The following is an 11,823-nucleotide window of genomic DNA, read 5'->3' as shown; positions in this document are numbered from 1 at the left end:
GAGGACTTTATCTAGGAGGAATGAGTAGATAGGAAGACCAAGGGGTAGGCAAGCACAGTGATCGAGTTTTCTAAGAGTGGAGATTAGCGTTTTCACAGAGCGGTGAGAAAAGGACATTCCCCTAATGTTGAGAAGATTAATATGATCAGCAGAGCTAGCGGTAGTGAGAAATTGCTGCAGTCAGAGGTTGCTACTAAAGAGGAGCCCAAGATTGGGCACTTTGGCTGATGGAGCAAGATCAAGTGGGAAGGAGATGGGAGACGAGGGGTGAGGTGCAGGATGGCATTTGAAGCCAGAAGAGCGAATACTTCAATTTTTGAAGAGTTCAGCATGAGGCAGCAGAGAACCATCCAGTGATGTATTCCAGTGAGACAGTTGGCAATCCTTTCCGAGATGCCTGGAGTGAAGGGGGCAGGGGGAGAGGAGAAACAGATTTGAGTGTGGTCAGAAAAAAGGTGCTTGTGAAAGCCAAAGGACGAGATAAGTCTTCCTAGGGCAGAGGTATCGAGAGTAAAGAGCAGAGGTGCAAGGACTGATCCTTAAGTGATGCCGAGGGGGAAATAGGTGGGGTCAAGGATTTGCGAGTTCAAGAAATTTTAAAGGGGTGACCTTCAAAGTAAGAAGCATCCAGATGAGAGATTTGCGAAAATCCAAGGTTCTGGCGAGGAGGAGAGAGAGGAGTCATCAACAATGCCAAAAGAAGCAAGAGGTCACAAAGGATGAGTATTTTGCGTGGCGAGGATCAGAGAGAACATTGGAGATGTGCACCAGTGCAGTTTTGCTGGAGTGTTTACTATGGAAGACAGATTAAAATGGATCTCAAAGGGCATTAACCTAAAATAACCAGGTGATCCAGTTGAAGACCACTTGCTCAAGAACCTTTGGATAATGGAGGAAACCTGGGCAATAGTTTGTCGTGAAGTTTGGGACAGCAGAAGGTTTTTTCAAAAGAGGTGTGACAGTTGCCAATTTGAATGAGGCAGAGAAGAGAACAGCAGAGCAAGATTAAAGAGCTCAGAGAGATAAGGGCAAGTCATTGTGACAAAGGCTTTGACAGTTTGAGGAACAAACAGGTCGATAGGAATGCAGTATGGTTTGGTGCTGTGAAGCATGGCTTCTAATTCAGTAGCAGAGGTAGAGGAAAAGTCGACATGAGTAGAAGAGGGAGAGGTGGTGGACAGAAAGAGGGTGTGGGATGAGCATTATAGAGGAAAAGTAGTGAGCAAAGCCATTAGCTTAGAGGGAGGAGGCAACATGTATTGGCTTGGGAGGTGTGAACTAAGCTTGGAAGGTAGATGAAAGTTTGTGGGTATAACTATGAAGGGAGGCAATTAAGTTTCAGAAGGAGGGTGATTTGGCCAGTGCAGAGATGAGGGCAGCAAGGGTATTTTTGTAGACTAGGGGTCCAAGATTGGGACCAACATCATAGGTTGTCATACATGTTTGAGGTTCTGTATTTCAAAGGTGATTCAGAGATAAGGACGGGATGGGATGGTGTGAATACACGTGCAGGATAGTTTTGGTTAAAGGGAGTCCGAAAACACATCAACGGAACAAGCATGAATAGGGGAAGCAGGAGAGAGGCTCTCACATCAAGGGAAGGGACAGATCACACATGTCACAGAAAATACTCCAACTCTGACAGTTCAAGGGTTTTTATTAAACTGCTGTGGACCCTAGGATCCTCTGCTCTCTCTCGTCTCCTGTGGGATTTCTTCCCTAAGCCAGGAGTCCGTAACCCACTGTTAGTGAGACCGAACGATTACCCTGATAACCCCTACTGTCAACTGGCTTTGACTACGAATGGTTCGGAGTGATGACTATCTACACCCCCCCTCTGGGACTTCCAAACTCTCCCTACACTATCCAGGTGTTAGTGTTCTAATAGGGAATTGGGATAGTGAACACAGTGAAGGAAAGGTGCAGCCCAAGGTGGAAGGTTGATGGGTGAGTGGAAAGGAAACAGGCAATCGGTTGGGCTAGGAAGAAGCGGGTGTAAGTTCTGAGTTGGACTAGAATGGGTCTATAGGTAAATAAAAGACAGTTAGGCCCAAAACAGAGGTGTTTCTTAGGTCTTCGAGGTAACAGCAGGGCTGCAGTGAATGGAGAGTCACTGGGTCAAACGGATCCCTGTGTGGGTGCTTCAGTCAGGAAAAGTGAGAGCACTGCAAAGTCCTGACATTAGCAGGGCTGCAGGGCCTCTGGCCCTAAGCCCTTCCCAGCCCTAACATGCCAAAACAGTGAGACACCCTTTGCTGCTTTTGGCCCTTGACTACAGGCACCCGGGCTGGGCGCCCAGGGCAGTCTCAATAACAAGAGAGTAAGTGTGTCACATGACTCGCTGGTTGGCTATCATAGTGTGACGGTGGCTTCCAGACTTGCAGGCAGATCCCTTGGCAGTGTGTTTGGGCTGATGGTTGTGCAACCGACACCCGATTGGAGCCGCCAGCTTGTTTCATTTAATGCTTTTCCCCAAGGTTTGCACCCAGGTACTTAGCAGGCCTCCTAATCTAGCCAGCTTTTGAGCTCTGTCTTAACATGCTTAGCCACCTCCGTATCTGTATGCCTCTTAATGATTTGCCTTCTTAACTAGGCAAACACAGGTTCTGCTTTTCTGACTCTCCACTCAAGGTAACACCACAATTCCCCAGTTCTGTAAATACTTGTGTAGTGTGTCTTATGCCAACATGAATTGGCCCAAGCTCCCCAGGCAGCGGTTATGGATCAGTTGGTGTCTTGATAGCCCATGGATATTGCCTCCAGCACCAATACGGCCTATTGCAGAGCTTGGACATCTGAAGTGCGCTGCCGATTCATTGCTGCTACATGCATGTTCCACAGTCCGGTGCTGCATAAAACGTCAAAGGACTGATTTGTTCCAAAACGTTAAGGTGTTAAGGGCTCCATTTACTCAGCATTCACACCATGTGGGCAGGAGGTTGAGCCAGATCTCAATAGTTAAGCTTACTTTACTCTCCCATGAAGCGTATTTCCCCTGACTGATATGGCAGTGTTCTAACAACTTTGAAAAGGACTGCCATCCATGATTACCCACGGAAGGACTGGGTGAGCTCTGGGGATCCATCTTTTACCATTCCATGGCTTGCATTACAGAGAGGGAGCCAAGAGTTATTCAGCCCTCATCTAAAGATGCGCAAAGAATTGACCACATCAGACTCTTGACTGAGAATTGCCATTTGCATGTCTCTGACCATGAGGATCCCTTTTCTTGTGGTCACAGTGATGCCTTCTAAGCGCATATCTGACTTCTAGCTGCCCATGTGCTGCCCCCTTGCAAGAAATCTGCTAACTAAAAGCCCCCTAAAAATCCACTGACCAGCTAGCCTCTGCATGCAATCCCCCTCGAGGATGAGGCCACATGCCACTCTATATTTCGCCCTGCTGCACAGCAAAGGGGATACATGGTGTGGGGGTAGCAATCAGAGGGTTGGGAACAGGCACTTGATACCCAGGACCTGTTCTAAGCACCCCTCCTCCTTTGCACCAGTGGCTGACACATTGTGATCTCCATTCTGACTCTGGTTTCTCGACACCTCTCTGCTGTGCAAACCCCAGAAGTTTATTTCATAACCAACATGGGAGACCGAGGAACAGGATGCTTCAGATGTGCAGGTCCATTTTCCCCAGAGCGTCACCTCCTTTGAAGAATGCATCACTATTGCTACATCAGGAGGTCCCACTCCTGTTCTGGTCCATGTCCGGAGAGCACACCAACCTCTGAAGGGTTGCAAGGCTCAACAGAAGCAATTACATTTAACCCCTGGAACAGATACACCTCAAACAGACAAGTTGCGTAGCGCTGCTTGGACTCTGGACTATTCCCTGGAATCCCTGTTGACGCAGTAGAATCTCGTGAAGGTGTGTGTCGACCTCGACATAGAAGCCCTGCAGATGTCGAGCCAGGGCACACCAGACAGGAATGCTGTCGTTGCAGCATTGGCTCTGGTGGAGTGGGCTCTAGGACACCCCCATTAGCCAACCGATGACAGTTCATGAGGCAGCTGGAGTGTCATCTCAACATGGAAGCCTTGTATAAGGACTTCCCCATGTTTCACAGGACCAAAGTTCACGAACAGCCATGAAGTCTTTCGAAAAACTCTTGATGCGTGTCACGTAGAACTTCAGGGCACGAGCAATGTCCAGCGAGTGCAAGGCCCCTTCTGCCCGCGACAAAGCTTTCGGGAACAAAACAGGCAACACCAAAGGCTCGTTAAGGTGGAATTCCAACAGATCCTTCGTCTTGAAGGAGGGGTATGTACTTAGCACCACCCTCGATTCGTGGAATGTCAGGTATGGCTGTTTGCAGGATAGGGCCTGGATCTCACAAATCCTTCTGGCAGAGGTGATGGCAACCAGGAAAGCCGTTTTCCACGAGAGAAACTTGAGCGTGACCTGATGCAGAGGCTCGAAGGGGGCCACCCATTAGCCTTGTCATAACCACGTTGAGTTCCCACACCAGGGCAGGAGCCTTCACCGGCGGGAAAGATCTGGAAAGTTGTTTGAGAAACACCTTGACGAGTCAGTGGGACCAAAGTGAAGATCTTCCTGGTGACCTGCTGCAGCAGAAGATAGCCACCAGATGTACCTTGATGGAGAGTGCACCAGTCCAGCCTTGGCCAAGCATAGCAAGTACGGCAGGATCTGTGGGCCATGACCCTCAAAGGGGTAATCTTCTGCGACTGGCACCACGTAGCAAAATGCTTCCATTCGTGACTGTAGCACTTCATGGTCGACAACGCCCTGGCTTTGACGAGGACTTCCCTGTAGTCTGATCCTGGGTCGTGATGCAGGATTGCGCCTCCTTCTCTAGTGAGAAGAGCCGGACCACTGGCAGCTTGACCGGAGGCGATGGTGACAGACGAATAAGGTCTGGGTACCAAATCTGCCTCAGACACACCGGAGCGATGAGTATCGTCAGCATTGACACTGTCTGAGTGTATTGATGACTTAGCAGGAGAGGGAATGGAGGAAACGCGTATAGAAACAGCCCTTCCCATGGAAAGGTGAGCGCGTCCCCCAGGCTCCTCGGTTGGTGGAATCTGCTGGCAAACGTCGGCATTTGGAGTTCGCCACCATCGCAAATAGATCGATCTGGGGCCTTCCCCATTTGACAAAGATGTGGTCCACCCGATCCTGCAAAAGTTCCCACTCGTGGCAGAAGCGCAATTCCCTGCGGAGGGAGTCTGTAATGGTGTTCTTGACTCCCGCTAGGTGAGAGGGACAAGGAACATGTCTTGTCCAAAGGCCCAGCGACACAAGTCCTGCGCTTCCTTGGAGAGGGCTGGGGAACGAGTGACCCCCCTGTTTCCAGATGTAGAACATGGTAGTGGTGTTGTCTGAAGATCCTCACCACCTTGTCCTTCAGAGACGGGAGGAATGACTTGAGGGCCCAGAACACTCCAGGATTTTGATATGGATATACTTCTCTTCCGGCAGCCACAGGCCTCTGGTGTGTAGACGTCGTGTGGGCCCCCCAGCCTTCCAGGAAAGCGTCTGTGGGGACCGTCTCCTGGTATGGGGGTATTGAAATCCCATGCCCTCAGCGATGTTGGAGCGGACTCCCCACCATCCTATCGCCCGACAGAACTAGTCGTCGAGAGGGATCTTTTCTGTGAAGCTACCGGAAACATGTACCCAGCGAGCGTCCAGGAACTCCTGAAGGGGTTGCATTTGCAACCTGCAGAGCTGGATGAGGTATATGCAGGACAACATCATGCCCAGTAAAGCTTGATGGCCCGCACCGTGGTGGTCTTCGACAACAGTCGCTGTACCTTTCCTTGAAGGGCTACTACCCTCTCCTCTGAGGGCGACGCCAGGCAAGACACTGTATGGAGTCTGGCACCCAGGAACAGCGCATTCTTTGATGGTGTTAAGCAGGACTTTGGATAGTTGATGGAGAATCCCAGATCCGTCAGTAGCTGGACGGTCGTCTGTGTGTCCGACAGCCAGCTCTCACAAGCGGGTGCGAATGAGCCAGTCGTCCAGGTACGGGTACCATTTATGCCCTGTAGACTTAGATGGGCAGCCACCAGTGCCTGGCATTTTGTGAATACTCTGGGGGCCGACTTCAAGCCGAAGGCTAGAGCCTTGTACTCGTAGTGCTGTCTCTGCACAGCAAAATGTTGAACCTTCCAATATTTCTTGTGAATGGGGATGTGGAAGTAGGCGTCCTCCAAGTCCAACAACGTCAAGAAGTTTCCTTTTTGCGGCTGGCCGAGCACGTGCTGCAACGTGACCATCCTGAGCTTTTGGGACTTGAGGTATTTATTCAGACGTCTTAAGTCTAGGATGGCCCTCCAGCCCCCTGTCTCCTTTCTGACCAGAAACTACCTGGAATCGACTCCGGAGCGACAGAGCCGTTGGGGAACTAGCTCCGTCGCTCCTTTTCGCAGCATGGCCCATACCTCTTCCAGGAGCTGAGGGATGTACTGCTCCCGACGGGTAACCGGAGAGATCCGAGGACACCAGTGTTGAAACCCCAGGGTGTGGCCCCGGGCGAGAGCGTCCAGCACCCATCTATTGATGGTGATCTTCCACTCGCTGATGAACCTCGTCAGTTGGCTTCCCACCGTGGTGCATGCATGGGGATCTGACGTCCTGGCCGGTTCAGGCATGTTTCGGCACCAGCGTGCGGCCCTGCTGGTGACAACCACAACGCTGTCCTCCACTACCGTAGGCCTGGGAACGGCCTCTGTAGGCTTCCTGGGTCGTGGATCTGGAGGGCGTACAAAGCAGAGAAACCTTTGGCAGACCTGCTCGACTTTTCCCTGGAGGAGTGAAAGGAAGAGTGATGCTGCTGGAGAGTGCTCAGGGAACGGGGCATCTCCCATCTCCTTTGATGGCCTGGAGGGTTCCATCAACGACCTTCCCAAACAAGTTCTCTCTGTTGAAGGGAATGTCCAACACCTTCGCCAGGACCTCCTGCCGGAAATTCGTGGCCTTCATCCAGCCTTGGTAAAGAAAGTAGACAGTTCCCCCCATCTGCCGGAACACTGTTGGCGACATCCAACACCACTGTGATGGTGTGATCAGACAATACTTCCCTTGCCTGGAAGAGATTGATTACCTCCATCCTCTTATCAGGGAGGAACTCCTGAATAGGCCCCAGCTTGTACCACATCTTCCTATCGTACCAGGATCCCCAGTGCGTTGGCTGCCTTGATAGTGGATGCCCCGGTGCAAATCACCTTCCTTCCCATGGCGTCCAACCTCTTCCCCTCACAGTCAGGAGGGACCGAAGACGATGAGGACGGGTTGGTCGACCGTTTCCCCACGGCTGCCGCTACCACCAAATCCAGCGGTGGTTGCGACCTCGGGCACTTCGGTGCGGAGTCCGGCACCCGATACTACTTCTCCAGCTTATCCCGTTTCGCTGGAGTCAAGCAAGGGTTATGCATGAAGGCCGGGCCCTCTTCCCACACATCGTCCAGAAGGGGCACCACCATGATTGTCTTACTCTTGGCCTTGCGCCTTTGGTACAAGAAATCCTCCTTCCTGGTTTCCTCGGGCACAAGCTGGAATAGCTTGGAGGCTCTCGAGATCATGGAGTGGAATGATCCCACCTTGTCCGGTGGGGCACCCTATGTGGAGCATCCAAATGCAGAGGTCGCCGTACGCTGCAATGATATCTTTGTAGTTGTGGCCGTATCCATCCCCGTACTCGGGTCTGGGTCTGCTGGGGGAAAAGGGGCCCGACGTGGAGGGTGAAATGGGGGGCGTATGAGGATGCTTCCTCTTCTTCGTTGGAGGCTGATTGGGGACCCCGTGGGACCACCCGAGCCGGGTCCGGGGGCATCCTTCCCTGGATCTCTGACACCATGGTGTGCAGGGTCAACAGAACGTCCAGAGTTACGTCCCTCGGCTGAGCTGGAAGGATCGGAAACCTAGGCCCAGCGCTGTCGTCATCCTCCTCTTCCACGTCCTTGTGGACCATGTGCAAGGACTCCTGGTCCTCGTTGTCCGTGGACGAGACCTCCATGGCTTGGGTCACAGTCTGGGAGGGCGGTTTCAGGGCCTCCTCGTCCCCATCCTTTCTCCCCGCTGTGGTGCTTGAACTAGGCAGTGTTGCGCCTTGGGGGCAGGGATACCTTCTGTGCTGCAGGGGCTACCTTTGCAGGGTCAGCGCCCTTAGCCGTCGTGGTAGTAGCCGTCGCCAACTCTAGCGTCGACAAAGTGTTAGCCTTTGCCGATTGGGCCTGCTTGGGCTGTTCGGCCTTCTCCTCCATCCACGGCTTCTCAGACTTCTCCCGCAGTGTAGCCGGGGTAGATTTCCGTTTCAAGGAAGAGCTCAATTGTCAGCTGACAATGGAGGCGGAGGGTGATGTCGATCGTGCCCCATCGACCTTGGGACCCGCTTCTGCAACAAATCCGGTGGACTAAGACTTGCGGTTCTTGGCCTGGTCTTGGGCCCCCACGGATCTAGTGCCCTCAAAGGACTAAGACGACCGATCCTCGGACCGGCTGGTCCTGGGTGAGGCATGACGCTGCTCGAAGCACTGGGCAGAGGCCCTGGCGTTAAGCCACACCACCAGTCTAATGTGCCTGTCCCTCGTCATCTTCTTTGAGAACCCGAGGCACTCCACCTCCTTATGGTCTGGATGCAGGCAGTAGAGTCATTGCAGGTGCTTGTCTTCTACAAACACATTCTCAAGGCCACATTTGGTGCAGGACTTGAAGAGGGGCCTTTCCTCTTCTGTGAATGTCAGCGAAGATCTTGAAGGATTCTAGAAGGCCATCCGGCCTAATTCGTGCCCTCCAACCTTCCCCTACGTCATGGTTGGAGGGCACAAATTAGGCCGGATGGCCTACTAGAATCCTTCAAGATCTTCGCCCTTGAGGGCTGCTGAAATTCACCGACACTGGATTCCTGCTGTCGGCAGATGAAGAAAAGAGCACACAGGCTTTTTTTGGAACAAAAATAGAACATTTTTCCGCCGAAAACATGAAAAAACGTAGAAGTAGCTTGCAGAGCAAACCCGAGGACTCCCAAAACTGAAGCGTGCAGTAAAAATCTGAACATGGCAGCAAGAGGAGGGGCTTAGGGAGAAGTCGGTCAATGGATGGGGGCAGTATGACCCAGAGGACAGTGATTAGTTTAAAAGAGAAATACAGTTTGTAAGTGAAAGTGAAACTGTTTTTCTTTTTACCGAGGATTCCCAGCCTGACGACAGGGAATATTCATGAGCATGTGAATCCATACCAGACTCCATGCTAAAGAATATTACCTTTTCCATACTAGACTCTCAACATGAAGTCTCCCTCCATTGGTGCATTTCAGCTGCATGGAAGCACCCGCAAATAGCCCGCAGGTGGAGAAACTCTATTTTTTACAAGGTCAGTCAATGTTGGGCATACTGCTAGCCTCCTCCTTCCTTTGTTCTTGTAGCAGCTTGTATTGCTTTACACCAGTCTACTTTTATGACCAGCAGCTATGCCTCCTAGTAACTAAGTAATTTTGGTGTTTTACAATAGGGATTCCACCAACCAGGTCCAGATAAAGGCAGACTAAACTACAATCTGCCGAAACATCTAAAGAAGCGGCAGGATCCACAAAGACAAAGCCCTGCCCAGAAATTCCTACTAATAACTAGCAACATCAACCCAACCCACCCTCATGAGCCTAAGCACACTGGAATACGTGGCATAGATACCCAAAGCAAACATTGGAATAGTAGAGGCTTACTTACAGTTTTAAGCACTTTTAGACTTACACAATGTTTAATGTTTTATATACAGCTGATCACCAATTGTTCCCTATGTAATGTTGGGCTAAATAACCCACTATGGGTCTGTATGTAAATCAAACCTATGCTTATGGATTTACGTCTTATGTGCTGTTAGACCTAGAATTAAATATATGCCACCATATATGAAATTGTGAATATTATTCTTTATTTCTATACAATTCTTAAAGAATCTTTACAAAAAAAATTTCATAGTAATAGTTTAAAAGCTAAATTTACAATATCTTAGCAATTATCTTAAAATATTTTAACACACTTAATAATCACATGATTAAAATGTATAGCACTCTTACAGTCATCCACTTGTATTGTTACATCAGCGAGAGCATATAGTTAAAATACATTAGCTCATAATGCCACTAAAACTAAGATAGCAGCTATACCGCTACTACATTCATATTTTAAATAGTTTAGTTTCTTTATTTATACCGCGTGCCGAACCCTGAGGTAACTGGGCGCCAGAGATTTAGAGCAAGTTACAACAGATTATAAACATACAAGATAATAACAATAAGTACAAATGACCGGGTTACATGGTGGTCAAGGGGTAGGCATCGGCAAAGATACAGTGGTGAGACAAAGGTTCAGACAGTGGGAGAGTTCTTGTTGGCAAGCCAGGACTTCGTTTATTCTCTGAAGGTCCAAAGGGATGGTTCTGCTCTGAGGTTTACAGGTATAGCTTTCCATTGTTTGGCAGCTAGGACCAGGAAGCTGGAGCCGCCTGCTTTTCTTTAGGGAGAATTTGGGGATGGATAGACAGTGAGAGTACACCGTTCTGGTTGGTCTGGCTGATATGTGTTTGTTGAACTTGTCTGCCAGGTACTTAGGGGGGTCATTAGAGAGGCATTTGTGGATGATGACGAGTGATTCTGTCTCGTATAGGGAGCCAGTGATGAGTGTGCGAGTGCCGCGGGATACTCAGAGCGGCTCTGAAAGCATTATTCTGCAACACCTGCAGTTTGTTCAAATTGCGCCCTGAGGTGCCAAGGAAGAGAGTATTGCAGTAGTCGATTTCTGAGAGCACTAGCGCGCTGGCTAGGATAATGCAACTGGAAGGCGAGAGGAAGGCCTTGCAGGCATTTATGAGTTATTTGTGTAAGCCATGGAGGAGGCTGGGGCGTTTACTTGTTTTTTGAGTGAGTGTGGAATCCAAATAAACCCCATGGGTTTAGATTTCTTTGGCCACTGCGATTAGGTTACCATCTATGTTGATAGAAGCGTTAACAGGGTCCAGTTTTTTTAGCCTTGGTTGGGAGCCGACGAGGAGCTCAGTTTTCTTGTTGTTGAGGCATAAGCTGTGTTCTGCCATCCAGGCTTGGATCTCCAGTTAGAGGTTTTTAATCCGTATGGAATCCTCTTCATTGCAACCTGATAGGATGAAGAGAACCTGGGTATCGTCAGCATAGTTTGTGTATGCGACACCCAGGTTATCTAGGCGGTTGAACAATAGCTTTGTGAAGATATTGTATAAGGTCGGCAAGACGCACAAACCTTGTGGGACGCCACAGAGGATGGGAATAGGGTGGGCTGAAGCCCCCGGCGAAAAGACCCGGGTGGTTCGGTTGGAATGATTGGACCCAGGCGGTCGCCTGATTGGAGAATGCAGCTGAAGCCGTCACATGTTCTGTGAGGATCTGGTGGTCACGAGGTTGAAGGCTGCCGAGAGGTTAAGCAGCAGGAGGATGGCAAGATTGCTCTTGTACTTTGCCTCGTCCATGTGGATTTTTAAGTCCAGAAGAGCCGTCTCAGTTCCATGCCTTGGCCTGAAGCCAAACTGTCTGAGGCCCAAGAGGTTGTTCTCTTCCAGGTGTTCTGGATTTGCAAGTAGGCCACTCTAAGATCTTTAGGATGTAGGGGACAGTGGTGATTGGCCTATAATTAGTGGGGTTGTTAGGGTTTAGGTTCATTTTTTTTTTGGGAGGGGCATGACCCACGCCTCTTTGTGGCTACTAGGGACTGAACTCGTTTTGAAGGAGGCATTGATTAGGGCCGTTATGAAAGGGGCCAGATCGTTGGCGCCTTTCTGAATGATGGAGGCTGGGCAGGAGTCCCCTTGGCA

The sequence above is a fragment of the Ambystoma mexicanum genome, chromosome 1q (assembly GCF_040938575.1).
Source record: "Ambystoma mexicanum isolate Mex_15411 chromosome 1q, UKY_AmexF1_1, whole genome shotgun sequence".
Classification (NCBI taxonomy): domain Eukaryota; kingdom Metazoa; phylum Chordata; class Amphibia; order Caudata; family Ambystomatidae; genus Ambystoma; species Ambystoma mexicanum.
Note: the sequence above shows the minus strand (reverse complement) of the source record.